The 22198-nt window shown below is 44.3% G+C and overlaps 1 long non-coding RNA gene and 1 pseudogene across 1 annotated transcript; both read right to left on the reverse strand.

Annotated features, from left to right (window-relative positions):
* Nucleotides 1-321: 321 nt before the first annotated feature.
* On the reverse strand, nucleotides 322-3637 carry LOC147990573 (uncharacterized). The gene is made up of 3 exons (XR_015609222.1): nucleotides 3189-3637; nucleotides 1954-2028; nucleotides 322-645 (listed from the first exon to the last, which is right to left on the reverse strand). It is a non-coding gene; the product is annotated as an uncharacterized LOC147990573 (long non-coding RNA).
* Nucleotides 3638-4769: 1132 nt separating this feature from the next.
* On the reverse strand, nucleotides 4770-7345 carry LOC147990574 (uncharacterized; annotated as a pseudogene).
* Between the last annotated feature and the right edge of the window lie 14853 nt (nucleotides 7346-22198).

Genomic DNA, 22198 nt, shown 5'->3' on the forward strand with positions numbered 1-22198 from the left:
CTATGGAACTCTAGAACCCAAGGAGTATCGTGAATGGGAGCGTTTGATGGACGACTACCTCAAGCTACATCAAGTTCCTCCTAAAGATCAAGTGAAATGCGCCACAAGGAACTTTCACGACTACGCTTCCACATGGTGGCTTCACGCACCTTCGGAGACCTACGACATGAGTTGGCCCAAGATGAAGAGAGCTTTGCGGCAAGAGTCCGTGCCTCCAACCTACATGGAATAACAACTACGCCAATGTGACGCCCCCCATTCAATCGTACACTAATCATACACGCAAACGTGTACGATCAAGATCAGGGACTCGCGGGAAGATATCACAACACAACTCTAAAAATAAAAAAAAGTCATACAAGCATCATATTACAAGCCAGGGGCCTCGAGGGCTCGGATACAAGAGCTCGATCATAGACGAGTCAGCAGAAGCAACAATATCTGAGTACTAACATAAGTTAAACATGTTTGCCTTAAGAAGGCTAGCACAAACTAGGATACAGATCGAAAGAGGCGCAGGACTCCTGCCTGGGATCCTCCTAAACTACTCTTGATCGTCGTCAGCGGGCTGCACGTAGTAGTAGGCACCTCTAGTGTAGTAGGAGTCGTCGCCAACGGTGGCGTCTGGCTCCTGGACTCCATCGGCTGGTCGCAGCAATCGGGTAAGGAAGGGGGAAAAGGGGGAACAAAGCAACCGTGAGTACTCATCCAAAGTACTCACAAGCAAGGAGCTACACTACACATGTATGCATTGGTATCAAATGGAATAAGGGTATCGTATGTGGACTGAACTGCAGAATGCTGAAATAACAGGGGGATAGCTAGTACTATCGAAGACTATGCTTCTGGCCGCCTCCATCTTGCAGCATGTAGAAGAGAGCAGAAGGTAAGTTCACCAAGTAGCATCGTGTAGCATAATCCTAACCGATGATCCTCCCCTCGTCGCCCTGTGAGAGAGCGATCACCGATTGTATCTGGCACTTGGAAGGGTGTATTTTATTAAGTATCCGGTTCTAGTTGTCATAAGGTCAAGGTACAACTCCAAGTCGTCCTGTTACCAGAGATCACGGCTATTCGAATAGATTAACTTCCCTGTAGGGGTGCACCACATTTCCCAACATGATCGATCCCCTTTGTCCGAACACACTTTCTTGGATCATGCCCGGCCTCAGAAGATCAACACGTCGCAGCCCTACCTAGGCACAACAGAGGTCAGCACGCCGGTCTAAATCCTATGGCGTAGGGATTTGGGCCCATCGCCCATTGCACACCTGCACGTTCCGTACGCGGCCAGTGAGCAGACCTAGCCTCCCTTATACAAGAGCAGGCGTTCCAGTCCAACCCGGCGCGCGCCACTCAGTCGCTGACGTCACGAAGGCTTTGGCTGATACCACGACGTCGAGTGCCCATAAATGTTCTCGCGTAGTTGGTTAGTGCGTATAGGCCAGTAGCCAGACTCAGATCAAATACCAAGATCTCATTAAGCATGTTAATTGAAGTATTTGCGAACGCCGACCAGGGCCAGGCCCACCTCTCTCCTAGGTGGTCTCAACCTGCCGTGTCGCTCCGCCACAATGTAACAGTTAGGGGCCGTCGGGAACCTAGGCCCACCTCTACCGGGATGGAGCCACCTGCCCCTTCAGTCCCCATCTCCGAACAGTATCATAAGTAATGTAACAGTATAAGTATATATCATATGCCCGTGATCACCTCCCGGAGTGATCACGGCCCAGTAGTATAGCATGTCAGACGGACAAGAGTATAGGGCCACTGATGGAACACTAGCATCCTATACTAAGCATTTAGGATTGCAGGTAAAGGTAACAACAGTAGTAGCAAGGACAGATTATGCATCAGGATAGGATAACGGAAAGTAGTAACATGCTACACTACTCTAATGCAAGCAGTAGAGAGAAGAATAGGTGATATCTGGTGATCAAAGGGGGGGCTTGCCTGGTTGCTCTGGCAAGAAGGAGGGGTCATCTTCGGTGTAGTCGAACACACGAACATCGGCACCGGTCTCGGAGTCTACCGAAAAGAAGTAACGGAGGGGGGAACACAATAAATAACAGAGCAATCAAATGTAACACAAAGCAAGACGCGGCAATATGCAGTGCTAGGGGTGACCTAACGTAGTGGTAGGTGATACCGACGAAGGGGGAAACATCCGGGAAAGTATCCCCGGTGTTCCGCGTTTTCAGACAGATGAACCGTAGAGGGAAAGTTACGTGTTTGCTATGCTAGGGATGTGTGGCGGACGAACGGGCTGTGTATTCGGATTCATCTCGTCGTTCTGAGCAACTTTCATATATAAATTATTTCCATCTGAGTTACGGTTTATTTTATATGATTGTTCAAAGATTAAAAGATTTTATGGAAAACTTTTATTTCGAAAATAAATGACTAAAAGCTAGGCGTACCCAGGGTGTGTACACTACCAGTGTCGCTGTTTGACTGTCAGGTGAGGCCAGAGTCAAAGTCAACAACCCAATCAGAGTTGACTAGTCAAAGTCAACAGTGCCGACGGGACCCAATTGTCATAGATAGTAGGTAATTAGATTTTTGTTTAATCTCTAGGGTACCCGCATGTCAGTGTCACGTGTGCAAAAAAAAGTAGCTAGACTAAATTAATCTAGAAAGGGCCACATGTCATAGGCTAGCATATAACCTAATAATTATTAACGTAAATCTAGATTAGCCTAAACTAATTGAACATGGCCGGCCGGCCACACACACAGAACACACGCACACACACCACGCAACACACTCGGTCATGGCCAAGGCCATGGCAGCCTCAAGCAGCAGTATAGCAGCGCAACAGCAGCGTTAAGGCTAAGCAGCAGCAGTAGCGAGCAAAGCATCAGTAGGAGAGAGAAGAGAAGAAGCAGCACTAGACAGCAGCGGCAGCCGAAGCAGTAAGTAGCAGCGGCAGTAGCGCTAGAGGCAGCAGCAGCACGACGCACGAGCGGGAGACGGATGGCGCGGCAAGAGCGCGGGCAGGCGCACGCAGGGCTCTCCTAGGCGCGGTCAAAGGGACGAGGCAGGGCGTGGCTTGGGCGGCAGAGGCGCGCTGGATCGCGGACTGCTGTGCGGTGAGCAGGGGCTCCAGCTGCATCCGACACAATGGTGACTGCGGCCTACGGTGGTGACTCGAGGGGGGAATAGGGGGGACCGAAGGAGAGTCTTACCACAAACGCAGAGGAGGGTATGATGAGGTCGGGGACGTAGCAACGGCGGCGGATCAAATGGCGGAGTTCCGGTGATCCAGTCAGGGACGATGGACGAATATGATGCCCCGGCGAGGACCAGCGACAAATGACTAGGCGTACATGATGTAGAAGGTGACGACGATGCCGCTGGACATCCCGGCGCATCTCGGGGAAATACTTGGCCATGACGACGATGACGGCAGGGTGACGCAGCTCTCGGACAACGGCGGATTTGGGCGAGGCGGCGAGAGGCGGAGAATGGGGATGCGCTAGGGTTTGTGGGGGTCGCGGGCGATGTCTTAAAGGGGCCGGGGAGGTCGGGGATGGTCTACGCGGTGCGGCCTCGGCGGCCGGATGACTGCCACGGCTCCCCTGCCTCCCTGTAGCTATAGGAGGTAGGAGATGAGTGGGGTGTCTAGGTTGGGCCACCAGCCACATGGGCCTCTTCTTCCCTTCGCTTCCATTTTTCTGTTTTGTTCCTTAGGCCCTGCTTGGAATGTAGTTTTTCTGCCACCCCTGTAATCTTTTACACCTGTATTATACCAGCCTCCAACCAAATACATTCCGAAGGGTGGTATTTTCTATCCGGTTGTAATATGTTCTTGGCTCTCCAGGTTTCAATCCACTTTTAAAATATGCGTGAGTACACGTACATTCAACAGCACAGACTACACAAGCAATTTCCAATACAACTGCACTTCGACACAAATTGGACAAGTATAAAATGAGCTAAAATTTTCATTTATATTACAATAGCACAACATCAGTAAAAAAATTCATATTTTTGCAATCTTCCATTTGAAAATAGTTCCGATAACTCATAGTGCTCAAAGTCAGCAATTTAAATTACAATTCTATTGAGGCATACTTGTCTTGTCTCGTTGGCATGGTACATAACCAAAGTTAGGACTCGGCAATTGTTGAATCGGTGTGCGTCTAGACATAAAATATTTCTGAAAGATTATGACTGCTTCATGGACTCGGGTAACCACAGAATTATGCGAAAGGGCGACCTGAAAAAAAAACATTAGCTATATAATGATCACTTTGTGCTCTAAGAATGATACCAACCACGGATGTTGAGAACAACCATGCATGTCAAAAAGATTAGCACAAAATCCTGAATTACCAAGGGGAGCCAGATGGTGCAAGGTAGCCATAGCATGTCACTCAAGTTTAAAGTAACTGCATTATTTTTCAAGAAACACTGATGAAGAAACAACATGGCAGCAATATAAACAAAATCTTGAATAAGAAAAATGTTCTAGGCAGCAACAAGTCTACACATGTCTAGAATATTATGTTGCAAAGGGGGATTGGAACATCAGCACCAACAATATAACTCTGAAGCTGAGACCATTTGTAGAACCCCAATAAACAGGGCAAGCAATCATGCAATAAACAGGGCAAGCAAAAATGAAGATTGGGATACATTCTATTGATTAACCTAGCGAAAATAAAGGGAGCACGGACAATACCTTTGATCAGAGCACCAGATTGATTGAAGGAATAGCACCAAATGAAAGCCGAGCTGCAAAGGAATACTTGCTCAACTAAGCCTTACAAACTTATCTTTAGTGGGGAGAAGAAATGCAGAAAACCAAGATAATGGTACTTACAAGGAGGAGGCTGAGGACTAATCTTGTCGACTTCCTTCTTTAGCCACATACCCCGCAATCTTGAGTTGTAACCCAGGAAAATCTCACGATTTGCTGCATCCTTGAAAACATCAGAGGCAAAGATTTTGACCTCGTCGGGAACATCATCCATGTCATTCAAGACCTGCAAGCATTCTGTAATTGAGGGTTGTTTTCCTTGCTGTGACACTTTTTCCTTCTTGGAAGCTTGATCTTTCTTGAAATTCACATAAGCCATCATGGAATCTTCAAGCCGCTGTACAGATGTGGCACCTTTTTGTTTCTTAGTTTTTTTCCCTTTTGTACTTGATTCACTTATTTGTGGTTGATCGCCATCAGCATCTTCACTGGCTAATTCTTCCTCGTCATTGACAGTGTTCTCTCTTTCATCCACATCATCTAATGTAGGAGTATCATTGATGTCAATTATTGAAGAATTCCTTACGTTGTCATCTCTTCCATGTCTTGTATTTTTCTTGCTAGTGCTTGCAACCATCTTATCCTTCGCTCCAAAGTTGCTACATGTTTTTGTGCCAATCGGAGGCTTCCTTGATGTGAGGCAGTGTCTTCCTTGCGCAATGTGTCCTTCATAGAGCACACCCAATGCCTCGTACAATGGAAAGCTCTTTCCTTCATACATTTTGAGCTTTGGGTACTCCTACATAATTAATAGAAAGGTGTGAGCAGATCATGCATAGGCATGAAAAGTTCATGCACATATAAGGAAATCAAAAGTTAGAAGGAATAAAAACTTACTGCAATGATCTCTTCCCATTTTTCAGGCGTGGTGTTGATCACACATGCAATATCATTCCATGATATTCCAGAGCGGTTGACTATCAACTTGATATTTTTGTAGTGCTTTTTCAACTAAGCTTCCTTATCTTGAACCTGATCCTTGGTAAACCTTGCCTCTGGATATAAATTGTTCAGTTCCTTGACAACTTGATTCCATCCTTCGGTAGTCCACCCATTTTGGCCACGGTAATGAGATAGATTGTACTCTGTAAGTACCTCCACGAGACCTTTCTCATACCTTGCTGTCCACTTAGCCCTATTTTGTGTCATATTGAACCTATGACAATGTAACTTTAGCAATAAATCAATACAAGAATCTGATCACATTAAGCAACATAAGAATATGAAAATCCAACATCACATTAAGAAATATAAGAATCTGAAAATGCAAAATCACATCAAGTAATATGAAATGAAACATTAACATAACTCAAATGTTGCTAATATATAGGATCGATCCTAATAACATAACTCAAATGTCATCCTTACATAACTCAAATGAAACATTAACATAACTCAAATGTCATCTTTATATCTCAAATTCCACATCATTACAATAAATTACTTTGATAGAATAAAAACTTAAATTATTAGCTAGTAGATCTCCGTGAAGATCTTTCACTTCGAATTCTTTGATAGTCCGCCCACATCCTGTTGGCAATTTCATCTCTCATAGAATTACCAAGGTCCCTTTGATTGCTTGAGGATGTAGGAACATGTCGAGGTCTGTCATCTCCATCAGGAAGAGTGACAAATAGAAGAGGGTCAATTTGCATTTGTTGCGTATCTAGCCATTGTTCATCACCTCTGTGACTCCGGATTATATTGTGAAATACAGCTGCCGCCATAGGAATTTTGACTTGAGTGTCAATTGGGTAATGTGTGCCAACTTTTAAAATAGGAAATCGCATTTTCCATACACCAATTGTACGCTCTATATGGTTCCGTAGACGGGCATGCCTTAGATCGAATAGTTCTTTGGGGTTCTTTGGACGAGGGCCACCTCTACCGAAATCTTTTAGATGGTAACGAACTCCACGGTACGGAGCTAGAAACTATGGTGTGTTTGCATAGCCTCCGTCAACCAAATAATACTTGCCCGGAGGTACATGGAAGCCCGATTGAATAGCAGATTTCAATACTCCGGCATCTGAGGCAGACCCCTCCCAACCAGCTGACACATAAACAAAGTTGAGATCGAAGTCGCAGGCGACCATCACATTTTGGAGAGGGTCCCCTTTCTATTCCTGTATGGAGCAGCCTCGTTGGATGTAATGGTCATGGGAACATGAGTCCCATCTATTGCCCCTAGGCAGTTCTGCATTAAACAAGCTATGGTTACTATATGTGTTATACTAAGGGAGGATATAAATTCCTAAAGTACATAGCAAGGGATGGCGTGTACCTCAAAGAAAGGCCAAAACTGGGGATTTGTTGATATTTTCCAATGAGTATCTAGCGAACTATGCTTGATAAGGTCAAATGCCAATGATCTCATAGCGTTGAAGCATCCATTGATATGCCTATGCACCTTTCAGGACTGTGCTGAAACCTATCAGTCAACGTACGATAACTCGCATTCCTGGATAGCATGTACATAAACATCCCTAGTTGCTCTTCAACACTGACTCCTTTTGAATTTTTTAGAAGATTTTTGGATCTAAGATGGTCACATAGAAGTTGGAAGATATGGGATTCCATCCTAAGAATATCAAGGCACCGTTGAGGGTGGCCATCCAATATTTCTCGGATATACTTAGCTCCCATAAGAATGGATGTGTTCACTGGAATCTTTTCCCTCCTAGAAGATATACAATATATTGTCGGTAAGACAAGAAACATCATCTCCTCCTCCTCCTCCTCCTCAGAATCAGTACATGAATCATATCCATCATCATGGTTACTCGTATCCATTATCTAGCGAGAAGAGATTACAAAATAAATACCGCAACTCTCCTTCAAAGTAAACACAATAGTATATATAATCTATGTTATGACATTGGAATAAAAGGAGCACTAGCACATCAAGATAACGAGATTAGTGTAACATGAAAAGATATTACCATACTTTTATTGATTGATGTAACAGTTGAGTATAGATGTATATAGACAAGCACATGCGCAAAACAATGAAGAATAAATCAGTGACACACACACAAGCTGGACTGAATGCTTTTGAGTTAATAAGTACCTTCAGTTCTGAGCTTTAAATGTCAAAAGAGCTTCGCAGAATCTTCAATCCTCCAAATCACTCTTAACAGTTCTGCATTGCACAAAGGCAGCAATGAGCCAATGATATCAGTAGCAATAATAGGTGCTGCAGTTATAAAACTTATCAAACAGGCCCAGCTTAGTTAGCATTCTATTTGTACAACTGGACAAAGAAAACAGATGAACTATTCGTAAACCCATGGAAGTTTATTGGACCCTGTTCATAAACAAATCATTGGACCATTGTTCATCTGTTTGTTTATCAATATTTCTAGGTTTACATCAATCTGAACTTCGACAGCAGCTAACGAACTGAATTCTTGTGAAACTTTGGCAACAGCTGTTAACTGGGAGGAGGGTTCGGGCTAATCATGACCAAGCAGGACGGCCACGTCGCTAAGGAGTACTCCGCCGCCGGTTGAACGGGGAAGGGGCGGGGAGGGATGGCAGAGGAGGAGGAGGAGGAGGGAGGATACCTTGGTGGAGCAGAGGAGGATGAGCGATTCGTTGTCACGGTCAGGTCACGGCTGCCGGCCAACATCGCTGTCGCGGCCAGGAGAGAGTCGCCATCACTGTCACGGCCAGGAGCGAGTCGCCGTCACCGTCGCGGCCAGGAACGAGTCGCCGTCATCGGCGCGCCTAAACCCCGTCGTGGCCACCGTCTTCTGCGCCTCACCACGTCGCCGTCGCGAACGCCGTTGCTTGACCACCTCGTGGACACTAGCGCCGGCGCCTCCCGGCGGCGCAACTCGATTTAGGTCTCGAGCGAGAGGCGAGGTGGGGAAAAACGACGGCCTCTGGTCTGTATCGGATACCGGCCTGATACGGGTGTAAACGAGAAAACCAGTGTAAAACTTACAGCCCAAAAACGACATGCCAAGCACCAACGACAGGCCCATCTGTTTTTATTTTACAGGGGTATATTTTACAGGTGTATTGGGCCCTAAAACGAGGAACCAAGCGGGGCCTTAGCTTTCTTTTCTATTTTTCTTTTTTTTGCGATAGCTTTGTGTTTTAGTTAGCCAACAAAAGACTTTTGTAAAATATGGGACTTAGCCACTTAATTAAAATGCAATATTTGGCACTGCCACAAAAAGTTTGGGAGGTCACTACATCTGTTTGAAATTTTCTTAAATGGAAAAGCAATTGAAAAAGCTGATACGACACTGTTTTAAATAGTTTAGCGGCAATTTATTAACTCAAGTGATGTTTGCTTATGTATGAAAATTACTTGAGGAATATTTGCAACCCACCAAACATTTTTATTTGATAGTTTGAAGAAATAAGAATTTGTCTTTATTTTAAATTTGAATTCGAACCGATTTTGGATCTGAGTGAGATTAGAAACAGAAACAATGGTGACATGATATCATTAACAGAGGATTAATGTAGCTTAATTATCCGGGCGTCACAGCCAATTGGAGAACACCACCCAAGGATCCAAGTCCATCGACGAGTACTTCAAGGAGATGAAGAAAGCCTTACGACGAGCCGGCGTGGATGACCCCATTTCGATGAAGTTCCACTTCATGATGCGATTGCACAACGACATCTCCAAGACGATCTTCCTCGAGAACTACAAGTCCCTCGATGACAATTACGTTGGTGCTCTCAAGGCGGAACAAGTACTCATGAAGGCCAAGGCTTCTCGACCCCAAGCTCACTTCGCGATGACCAAGCTCCATGAGAACGAGCATGAGGATGGCACCACCAAGATGTCCAAGCCCGACGAGCTCCAAGACGGTGATCCCAAGTTTAACTCCACCGCCATCCTTCTTTGTGGAATTGATGATGTCGAGTCTACTTCGACTCTTTTTCAAGATGGTGCGGCGACGACTACGACTATGGAGCCATTCAAGGACCAAGCTTTGGAGGCGAGCGACATGGTGACGAGAAAGGATGATGCTTTCATCTTAGCAGGTGAGCGTGATGATGTGCCATCTTCGGCATTCATCCACGGCGACGACGATGAGATGGTTGAGCATTGGACTTTCCCTTTGACCACGACGACATATGATTACTTGAGTGACTTTAGCCACCATATTGAGAGTGAAAGTGACTTCACCACTAGCCCGATATATGATGTGTTGCCACAATTCCCATGTGAGGAGGGCCACAACCCCCACCACTTGAGTGAGATGAGTGACTCCACCATATGTGACATTGAGTGCACCTACCATGAGGGAGTGAGTGAACCACCACATAGAGAGAGTGAGATAGTTGATAGGTCATGTGAGGCCACTTTCAACACTAACGACTTGACCTCTACCTGTATTGTGTCTTCTCATTTGGTGCTAGGTCCCATCTATGATGACATGCCGATTCACGACGACTTCGTCCTCCCTTTGGACAAGACGATGGCCATGGTGGAATATGATGCACCCCCACATGGTTCCATCAAGATGATGATATTGACCACCATTTGTTCTTTCCCACCTCACCTGATGCACATCCCAAGGTCATCTCCATGGACATACCATCATCTCACCAAGTGCCTAGCGGACCCATGACACGAGCATGTGCAAGAGCTCTCGAAACCGAAGTGACATCTCTCCTCTCACAAGTTCGCTTCGATGCACATGAGACATGGCTACTACCTCAAACGGAGACATTGTGCATACTCAGGTATCAAGGAGTTGGCTATGAAGAAGCTAAGGAGCAAGGAGGATCAGAAGAGGAAGATGGGCATGAAGACGAAGAAGAAGGAGTGCTACGGACGAAGCCCCAGCCACCGGACGACCGGCCGGGACCGGACGTCCGGAGCCTGAAGCCCCAGCCACCAGACGACCGGCCAGGACCGAACGTCCGGAGCCTGAAGCCCTAGTGTAGGATCTAGAAGTAGATGTGTCTAGAGGGGGGTGATTAGACACTTAATGCCAAAGTTGCAATTTTTAAGCTTTTTCGGTTTATGTGTTGTTTAGGCACAATTTCAACACACACAATACATATCAAGCAAGCATGCAAAGAGTATATGAGCAGTGGAATGTAAAGCATGCAACTTGCAAGAATGTAAAGGGAAGGGTTTGGAGAATTCAAACGCAATTGGAGACACGAATGTTTTTCCCGTGGTTCGGATAGGTGGTGCTATCCTACATCCACGTTGATGGAGACTTCAACCCACAAAGGGTAACGGTTGCGCGAGTCCGCACAGGGCTCCACCCAAGGGTAATGGTTGCGCGAGTCCACACAGGGCGCCACCCACGAAGGGTCCACGAAGAAGCAACCACCCACAAAGGGTCCACGAAGAAGCAACCTTGTCTATCCCACCATGGCCATCGCCCACACAGGACTTGCCTCACTAGCGGTAGATCTTCACGAAGTAGGCGATCTCCTTGCCCTTACAAACTCCTTGGTTCAACTCCACAATCTTGTCGGAGGCTCCCAAGTGACACCTAGCCAATCTAGGAGACACCACTCTCCAAGAAGTAACAAATGGTGTGTAGGTAATGAACTCCTTGCTCTTGTGATTCAAATGATAGTCTCCCCAACACTCAACTCTCTCTCATAGGATTTGGATTTGGTGGAAAGAAGATTTGAGTGGAAAGCAACTTGGGAAGGCTAGAGATCAAGATTCATATGGTAGGAATGGAATATCTTGGTCTCAACACATGAGTAGGTGGTTCTCTCTCAGAACATATGAGTTGGAATGGTGTGTGTATTCTGATGGCTCTCTCATCGAATGAGAAGGAGGTGGAGGGGTATATATAGCCTCCACACAAAATCCAACCGTTACACACAGTTTTCCAATCTCGGTGGGACCGAATCAATAAACTCGGTCGGACCGAAAATGTAAACCTAGTGACCGTTAGAGATTTCGGTGGGACCGACTGGATCAACTCGGTGGGACCGATGTGCTAGGGTTAGGGTAAATCCAAAACTCGGTTTGACCGATTACTCAAACTCGGTGGGACCGATTTGGGTAATAAGTGAAAGTAAGATTTGGTCAAGCAAACTCGGTGGGACCGATTGCATATCTCGGTGGGACCGAGAATATTGCAATGGGTAACAGAGAGTTTGCAAGCCCATCTCGGTGAGACCAAGATCCCATCGGTGAGACCGAACTGATTAGGGTTTGGCAGTGGCTTATGATAAGTGAAACTCGGTGGCGCCGGATAGGAAGAATCGGTAGGACCGAGTTTGGCTTAGGGTTTAGGTCATATGTGGAAGTGGGAAAGTAGTTGAGGGTTTTGGAGCATATCACTAAGCACATGAAGCAAGAGGCTCATTAAGCAACACCTCATCCCTCCTTGATAGTATTGGCTTTTCCTATGGACTCAATGTGATCTTGGATCACTAAAATGTAAAATGAAGAGTCTTGAGCTTGAAGCTTTAGCCAATCCTTTGTCCTTAGCATCTTGAAGGAGTTCCCACAACCTTTAATCCATGCCACTCCATTGTTGAACTTATCTGAAACATGCTAGATAGAAATGTTAGTCCAACAAGAGATATGTTGTCATCAATTATCAAAACCACCTAGGGAGCACTTGTGCTTTCAATCTCCCCCTTTTTGGTAATTGATGGCAACATACATCAAAGCTTTAGATAAATATATAAAGAACAGCAAGTAAAGCTTTGGAAGGACATGTAACAAGCATAGGCTCCCCTTACATGTATGCACTCATGTAAATATGAAATATAGAGACATGTGAGAGCATAACCATGACAGAGTAGGCAATGTGTTACATGCATCTTGGCCATATGCATCAGAGCAAAAGATTATCAAGGAAAATACCTTCATGCTCATGAGTCCTTCTTGCAAACAGTATGTACATAAGCAAGAACTCCTCATACTCATGATTTGATGCATATACTTACCTTGTGGTCTTGAGTTGGCTTAGGATGGAATGAACCTGCACAAAAAAGGTTAGATAACGCAGGTACGTCCACTAGCCAGAGCAAACAAAGGAAACCACAAGAGTACCAAGACTAGGATGACATGTAGAGAGTGAGTATAAGGTACCACATTGGATTCAACATGTCCCCAAGAATAAAGATATGCAATGAATTTGACTGATTTCTTTCCCTTAGGTGTCTTTCTCCCCCTGAATCGTACATGGGATATTGGGAGAAGATAGGAAACAGAAAATCAGAGCTGAAAGATATGAATAGAACTTAATTCAAATGAGTTCATACGAACATGTCTTTCCCCCAAAAAGACATGTGGCATCTCTCCTCTTGAACATCGAGCATCTGGGATCCTTGACTATTCTCTCCCCCTTGGAGATTTCTTTCTCCCCCTTAATATATGGGATCCTTGAGTATTCTCTCCCCCTTAGTAATTTCTCCTTTGTAGGTGATAAGCTTTTGATGTGATCTCTCTCTCCCTGATGATAAGCTTTGATGTGATCTCTCTCTCCCCCTTTGACATCAATTTCCAAGAAGGTTTTTTTTTGGAATCCGTCGACTAGGGTTGGTCCTTGAGATGCAGTACAAAGCAGGGAATAAAACGGTGATGCTTATAGAGGACAAGATTCATTGAGTGGAGCTGGATCAGAAGAAATATAGAATATGTGGCAAACCGTTTTTCCTGTTGCGAAATCGGTGGCACCGAGTGGCATGTTTCGGTAGTACCGAAGGGATTCGGTTGGACCGAAAATGACAATTCGGTGAAACCGAGTTCATCACAGAGAAAAACACTTGTCACCTCAGCTCACTAGTCAAGTAAGATCTCACAAAGATTTGCAATGAATTAGCTGAAAGATTTGCAAGGAATTTGATGCAGAAATATGCAGAACAAAAACCCAAAAGAAAAGAGTGAAAGTTTCTAGATGAAGTTTTTTTTTGTTTGAAAGAGAAGGAAACAAATATGCAAGGGACAAATGCAATAACTCAGAAAAGAACACAAGAGAACTTCATCTAGAATTGGGCGGTGACATAGTCACCTATGTTAGAGTATATTGACTTAGGAGTCAAGTGAGAGCACTTGATCATAGGTCATACTCATCGTTTAAGCTCAAAATGGGGTTACCATTTTTAGTTTAAGCATCTTGATGTATTCACATCTTGTTGAGTTGCTTTGACTCATGTCTTGGAGTAAAGCTTCTCTAAGATGGAATAACATACCTTGGGTGGTGGTGTGGTTCTTGCTCGTGTAGTTGAACTTGTGTGAGTGCTCAAGGTTAATGTAGCTCATCAAGAGTTGGGAGCACCACTTGGAGTTTGAGTTCATCTACCTAGATAGGTTAGTTCTTGCAAGGAAGAGCACTTGTGTATCCAAAAATGATAATCATGAAGCTTAACATAGAATTTGTCAAAGGATATGTTTGAATGATTTTGTGCTTCCTTGTCTTCAACCACCATTGTGTAGAGTCTTGGTGATGTAGAGATTGCTCAAGATGTGAGTGAGTCTCAATCTCATGGAATTAGATTCAACCAAGCACCTACATGGGTTAGACAACATGCAAGGTGCAAATATATCCAAGACATAAGATAGTTATCATAAGAGATATATCATGGATTAGTCATAAGCTCATGTCTTGCATGTATCCAATGGAGTTTCTACTCCAAGTTCGAAGCATCAATGATGTTCAATTCTCCTCTCAACCTGCAAAACACTTTCTCATCAAGCGGTTTAGTGAATATATCCGCTAATTGCTTATCGGTGCGAACATGCTTAAGGTTGATGTCACCCTTAGCAACATGATCTCGAATGAAATGATGACGAACTTCAATATGCTTAGTTCGAGAATGTTGTACATGATTATGACCAATTTTGATAGCACTTTCATTGTCACAAAGCAGTGGAACATGTTTCACATAAATCCCATAATCTTTAAGAGTTTGGGTCATCCAAAGTAATTGAGCACAACATGAACCAGCGGCAATGTATTCCGCTTCGGCGGTGGATAAGGATACCGAGTTTTGTTTCTTGGAAGACCAAGACACAAGAGATCTACCAAGAAATTGACAAGTACCCGAAGTGGACTTTCTGTCAACCTTGTCTCCGGCATAATCTGAGTCAGAATAGCCAACAAGATCAAAAGAAGACCTCTTAGGATACCAAATGCCAAAATTTGGTGTATGGATTAAATATCTCACTATCCTTTTCACAGCCTTAAGATGACAATCTTTAGGAGCAGCTTGATATCGTGCACACATGCACACACTTAGCATAATATCGGGACGTGAAGCACATAGGTACAACAATGAACCAATCATAGAGTGATAAACCTTTTGATCAACAGGTTCACCATCTTTGGTCAAATCATTATGTCCACTAGTAGGCATGGGTGTAGACATACCTTTGCATTCTTGCATATTGAACTTCTTGAATAAGTCCTTGGTGTACTTTGTTTGAGAGACAAATGTTCCTTCCTTAGTTTGCTTGATTTGCAACCCGAGAAAGAATTTGAGTTCACTCATCATATACATCTCAAACTTCTCTGACATTAGCTTTCCAAACTTTTCACTAAAGAGAGGGTTAGTTGAACCAAATATGATATCATCAACATAAATTTGGCATACAAATAGTTCTCCATTAACCCTTTTAGTAAAAAGAGTCGAATCAATTTTACCAATTTCAAAACCACTTGTAGTAAGGAACTTGGTCAAGCATTTGTACCATGCTCTAGGAGCTTGTTTAAGACCATAGAGAGCTTTGTGAAGTTTGTAAACATGATTTGGTTTCTTAGGATTGATAAAGCCGGGAGGTTGTTTGACATAAACTTCCTCCTCTATTTCACCATTTAGAAAAGCACTTTTAATGTCCATTTGGTACAAGGTGATATTATGGTGATTAGCATAGGCAAGTAAGATGCGAATGGACTCAAGTCTAGCAACGGGAGCATATGTCTCACCATAGTTCATACCTTCGACTTGTGTGTACCCTTGGGCGACGAGACGTGATTTGTTGCAAACGACTTGTCCATCTTCATCTTGCTTGTTGCGAAACACCCATTTGGTACCAATGATGTTGTGGTTGTTGTCGGGCTTCTCAACCAATGTCCAAACTTGGTTTCTCTCAAAATTATGTAGCTCTTCATGCATAGCGTTTATCCAATCCGGATCTTCCAATACTTCTTCAACCTTCATTGGTTCAATGCTAGAGATGAATGAATAGTTTTCACAAAAGTTAGCTAAACGAGTTTTTGAGCGAGTGATTCTCCCGGTTTGTATATCATTGAGGATTTGCTCGACGGGATGATCTTTGGCAATTCTTGCTCGAACTCGTGAGAGCTTTTGCTTGGGTCTTTGTTGAACATCTTCTTCATCTTGTTCTTCTTCTTGGCCTTCTTCATTGTTGACGTCGTCGTTCTCTTGTCGTGGTGGAGAAGGAGGTTGTTGATGTTCATCTTGACGTACTTCCTCGTTTTCTTCATCTTGGTGTGTCCCACTTGTGGATGCTTCCGTGTCGATTCTTGGTTCACCTTGTCGTGAAGTAGAAGCTTCCACTTGGACGGATGAAGTACTCTCCTTCACCTCCGTTGGACGAATTTTACCAATGGACAAGTCTTGAATTGCTTCTGAAGGGTCTTTGTCTCCTACATCAATTGGCAATTGCTCTACTTGCGAGCCATTAGATTCATTAAACTTCACATCTACCGTCTCTTCAACCTTTCGGGTGAAATTGTTGTAGACACGGTAAGTGTGAGAGTTTGAGCCATAACCAAGTAGAAAACCTTCATGAGATTTTGGAGCAAACTTTGAACGACGATGCTTATCAAGAATGTAGCACTTTGAGCCGAATACTCGAAAGTATCCAACTTGAGGCTTGTTACCGGTGAGGAGCTCGTATGCCGTCTTGCCGAGTAGCTTGTGAAGATATAAGCGATTTGTTGCGTGACAAGCTGTCTCAACCGCTTCTGCCCAAAAGTGTTTTGGCGTCTTGTATTCATCAAGCATCGTTCTTGCTATTTCGATGAGCGTCCGGTTCTTCCTCTCAACAACTCCATTTTATTGAGGTGTGTACGTAGCCGAGAACTCGTGTGAAATCCCTTCTTCGTCAAGAAAGGTGTCCACATTTGCGTTATTGAACTCCGTTCCGTTGTCACTCCGAACCTTCTTGATCTTCACATCAAACTGATTTTGGGCCTTCCTAGCGAAGTTTCTGAAGATCTTATGGACCTACGACTTGTCATTAAGAAAGAACACCCACGTAAATCTTGAAAAGTCATCAACTATAACTAGACCAAAAGAATTTCCACCCAGACTCTTGTAGGCGTTGGGACCAAAAAGATCCATGTGAAGTAGCTCGAGTGGCCTCCTTGTGGTCATGATGTTCTTCACGGGATGTCTTCCTCCAACCTGTTTACCTGCTTGACAAGCACTGCAAAGTCTATCCTTATCAAATATGACATCGTTAACTCCAAGGATATGATTTCCTTTAATAAGCTTGTCAAGGTTTCTCATGCCAACGTGACCTAGTCGTCTATGCCACAACCAACCTTTTGAGGATTTAGCAACAAAGCAAGTTTTAGGTTGTGCCTTTTTAGAGAAATCGACAATGTAAAGATCACCTCTACGCATACCCGTAAAGACCATTTTATGATTGTCTCGACGAAATACTTGGCAATCTACCTCAGTAAATAGGACATTCAAACCAAAATCAGCAAGTCTAGATACTGAAAGTAAGTTGTAGCCAAGAGATTCAACGAGCATGACATTTTGAATGGAACTATCATGTGAGATTGCCACCTTACCAAGGCCAACCACTTTACCCTTTGAATTATCACCAAAGGTGACGTATTTTCGAGGGCCGTCATTTTCAGCAAGCTCACGAAACATCTCTTCATCTCAGGTCATATGATCAATACATCCACTATCAAGAACCCATTCCTTTCCTCCTGATTCATATCCCCGAAGATTTGCCATAAGACCAAAGTGTCTCATTGAATCATCAAGATCGAAGTCACTATCATCATCATCATAATATTCGTGTTCATCATGATCTTGTGACTCATCATTTCCTAGAGAGGGTAATTCATTAGATAAACGACCATCAAGGTGGTTACTTTTATGAATTCTTATAGCTTTGAATATGATATCATTAATGATTACAACATCTCCTTTAGCATGCTTAAGATTGGCAAGTTCAAAAAGACATTTACCAAAACTAGGATCACTAGAGTTCATCTTACTCAAGGCAATAGATTTATGGAGAATTTCATCCAAAGTTTTCAAGGAATAATCGGGAAATTGTTCCTCAAGAAATTTCCATATGGTATAGGCACAATTGTGAGCAGGCAAACTAGCAATCAAATTTTTGGGCAATCCTCTAATGATGAGCTCAATAGCTCTAAGATTGTGAATCATGTCAATATCTTCATCTAGGGTAGGATGCAAAGGATCAATACGAGGTGCACAAGGGTTAGCAATATACTTGTTCAAATGATATTGATTGAAGATTACAAGCATCTCATTTTTCCACTCATGGAAATACTCTCCATCAAGAATAGGCACTCTATGTCTAAGACTCCCTAATGTAGACACATCCATCTTCCTCCAATGGTGATTAAACCAAGGCAATGGAGACCAAAGCTCTGATACCACTTGTAGGATCTAGAAGTAGATGTGTCTAGAGGGGGGTGATTAGACACTTAATGCCAAAGTTGCAATTTTTAAGCTTTTTCGGTTTAAGTGGAGTTTAGGCACAATTTCAACACACACAATACATATCAAGCAAGCATGCAAAGAGTATATGAGCAGCGAAATGTAAAGCATGCAACTTGCAAGAATGTAAAGAGAAGGGTTTGGAGAATTCAAACGCAATTGGAGACACGAATGTTTTTCCCGTGGTTCGGATAGGTGGTGCTATCCTACATCCACGTTGATGGAGACTTCAACCCACAAAGGGTAACGGTTGCGCGAGTCCACACAGGGCTCCACCCAAGGGTAACGGTTGCGCGAGTCCACACAGGGCTCCACCCACGAAGGGTCCACGAAGAAGCAACCACCCACAAAGGGTCCATGAAGAAGCAACCTTGTCTATCCCACCATGGCCATCGCCCACACAGGACTTGCCTCACTAGCGGTAGATCTTCACGAAGTAGGCGATCTCCTTGCCCTTACAAACTCCTTGGTTCAACTCCACAATCTTGTCGGAGGCTCCCAAGTGACACCTAGCCAATCTAGGAGACACCACTCTCCAAGAAGTAACAAATGGTGTGTAGGTAATGAACTCCTTGCTCTTGTGCTTCAAATGATAGTCTCCCCAACACTCAACTCTCTCTCATAGGATTTGGATTTGGTGGAAAGAAGATTTGAGTGGAAAGCAACTTGGGAAGGCTAGAGATCAAGATTCATATGGTAGGAATGGAATATCTTGGTCTCAACACATGAGTAGGTGGTTCTCTCTCAGAACATATGAGTTGGAATGGTGTGTGTGTTCTGATGGCTCTCTCATCGAATGAGAAGGAGGTGGAGGGGTATATATAGCCTCCACACAAAATCCAACCGTTACACACAGTTTTCCAATCTCGGTGGGACCGAATCAATAAACTCGGTCGGACCGAAAATGTAAACCTAGTGACCGTTAGAGATTTCGGTGGGACCAACTGGATCAACTCGGTGGGACCGATGTGCTAGGGTTAGGGTAAATCCAAAACTTGGTTTGACCGATTACTCAAACTCGGTGGGACCGATTTGGGTAATAAGTGAAACTGAGATTTGGTCAAGCAAACTCGGTGGGACCGATTGCATATCTCGGTGGGACCGAGAATATTGCAATGGGTAACAGAGAGTTTGCAAGCCCATCTCGGTGAGACCGAACTGATTAGGGTTTGGCAGTGGCTTATGATAAGTGAAACTCGGTGGCGCCGGATAGGAAGAATCGGTAGGACCGAGTTTGGCTTAGGGTTTAGGTCATATGTGGAAGTGGGAAAGTAGTTGAGGGTTTTGGAGCATATCACTAAGCACATGAAGCAAGAGGCTCATTAAGCAACACCTCATCCCTCCTTGATAGTATTGGCTTTTCCTATGGACTCAATGTGATCTTGGATCACTAAAATGTAAAATGAAGAGTCTTGAGCTTGAAGCTTTAGCCAATCCTTTGTCCTTAGCATCTTGAAGGAGTTCCCACAACCTTTAATCCATGCCACTCCATTGTTGAACTTATCTGAAACATGCTAGATAGAAATGTTAGTCCAACAAGAGATATGTTGTCATCAATTATCAAAACCACCTAGGGAGCACTTGTGCTTTCACCTAGCCGAGCTACAGCGAGCTGACGTCCGGCCCGGACCAGACGACCGGCGACACCGCACTCGAGCAAAACGAGCGGAAGTCCGACGCCACCGGACGTCCGGCGACTGGACGACCGGTCCCTTCCGGAAATCCGCAACTTCCACATCCGAGCCAGAACCAGCGGACGACCGGCTACTACCGGACGTCCGGACGCCCGTGAGCCACCGGACGACCGGCCCCCAGCGGACATCCAGTACCTGGCTGAGTCCAGTTCTGGGCCCGAAGCCCATGTACCCCCGCCTTTCGCCCCCCATTTGCACTAAGACTATAAATAGACCTCCTATTCATCCTAGCTAGGGTTAGCATTGGTTTAGCTCACATTTAGAGATAGAGCATTGCTCATCCACATCGGATCTACTCCACGAGAGAGACCGCGGCCTCTATGGAGAATATCCCTTTGGATTCAAGACCTCCTTGTGGAGAAGAACCTCAAGATATCCTCACGGAGAAGACCGGCTACCTTTGTATCGTCCCTAGTTGATCGTGTACCATGTTATCTCTTATGTACTCGAGGATCTAGCACATGTGTGACTATTTCTCGTTGGTTTAGTGTTTCTCTTGTGTTTCCCCCATGTTTTCCCTCGTTTCCCTCATCGTGTTCTTCGTGTTCATCGCGGGATCCGTTCCTTTCGTGAAAGATCAGACGATTAGGGTTCCCACCGTACATCATCTTGGTATCTAGAGCCACGTTAATCATGATTTCGGAGCCTCCCCGTTGTGTTGCTAGCCTAGTTTTTGTTGATTTTGTCCCTAATTCGAAAATTCCAAACGAAAATAGCCCCAATTTTTTTGTGATTTGTTGGTGTGTTCAAATTTTGTTGGATTTGATCCGTGGATTTGCTTTAGTTTGAGTGGATCTTGCTTTTTCCCCCTTTCCCCACCCTTTCCATCCACAAAATTGCCCGAATTCGATGATTTTCACCTCATCCACCTCGTACACGTGCATTTCATCCCGTGCCCGAACAGTGCCCAGTCACCGGACGTCCGCTCGCCACCGGACGGCCGCTCACCACCGGACGTCCAGAGTTACCTGAAGAAACTGAATTTTCTTCAGTTTTGGCCACCACCACCGCCCCACATTTCTGCATTCGCACTCCTACCACCTATACACCATCACCACTTCCGCATACCACCACCATTGCTTACTCGTCTTGCACCCCAAAACGTGTTGCCACTTCGATCTTTGAGAATTTGAGTTGCGGTTCCATATCCTTTTGTGTTTCGGCTATCTAGGTACGGTTCGACATCGACATCACCGCCGCTCATCTTCGCCACAGAGGCGTCATCAACAACAACCACCTTGACTATATCTTGGTATTCGTTCCACCATTTTGACACCATACCGTCTGCAAGAAATGGTAACCTCACCTTGGTATTGGACATATCACTCTTGCCATTACATTGATAGCCATCATAGCCTTACTCCTTTGCGTTGCTTACCCATCGAGACTAGCCATTGAGCATTGCCGGCAATGAGACTTGTTCACATTAGTGATCATACTTCCCATAGCATACATACATCATTGTTGCATATCTTGGTATCATCTCTTGTGTCACAAGGTTGTCATCGCATACACACTTGCTATCTTGGTTCGTCAATCATTGCATAAGAAAAGAGCTCAAACACCAAAGAGCCAAACAAGCTTTTAAGCAAAAAGGAAAGATAAGCAAAGAGCTTCTAAGCAAGAACCATAGCATCATACAACATTAAGATTGTCATATTAGATCATCTTGGATCATATCATAGAAACACCTTGCATAGAGCATACTTGGGATAGGAGTCGTTGCATTTTTGCTTAGTAGGTTGTGCACAAGTCTTTGTATCCACCTATTGTGCAATCATGCTAGCGTCTCTCTAGTGTTGTGCAACAAGAGCATTTTTGTGGATTCCACATTTTGGTTCACCCTTGGTTGCACGACCCCACTTATCTTTTTGCGTGTGTGTTTCTGTGTACATTATATTGCTTGGTCTACTTGTTGCATTGCAATCTTGCGAATATTTTCCAACATTATTGAAGCTCACTTACAATTGCATCAAATTTTGTGCCACCATCCTAACCAAGCTCCACCATAAGCTTTTACTTGTGTAGGTGTGAGAAATCGACAATAATTGGTACAAATTGTGCTATTTCCTTGTCCACATTGTAGTGGTCATTGATCCAC

The sequence above is a fragment of the Triticum urartu genome, chromosome 1A (genome assembly GCF_056163025.1).
Source record: "Triticum urartu cultivar PI428250 chromosome 1A, HENAU_Tu73, whole genome shotgun sequence".
NCBI lineage: Eukaryota > Viridiplantae > Streptophyta > Magnoliopsida > Poales > Poaceae > Triticum > Triticum urartu.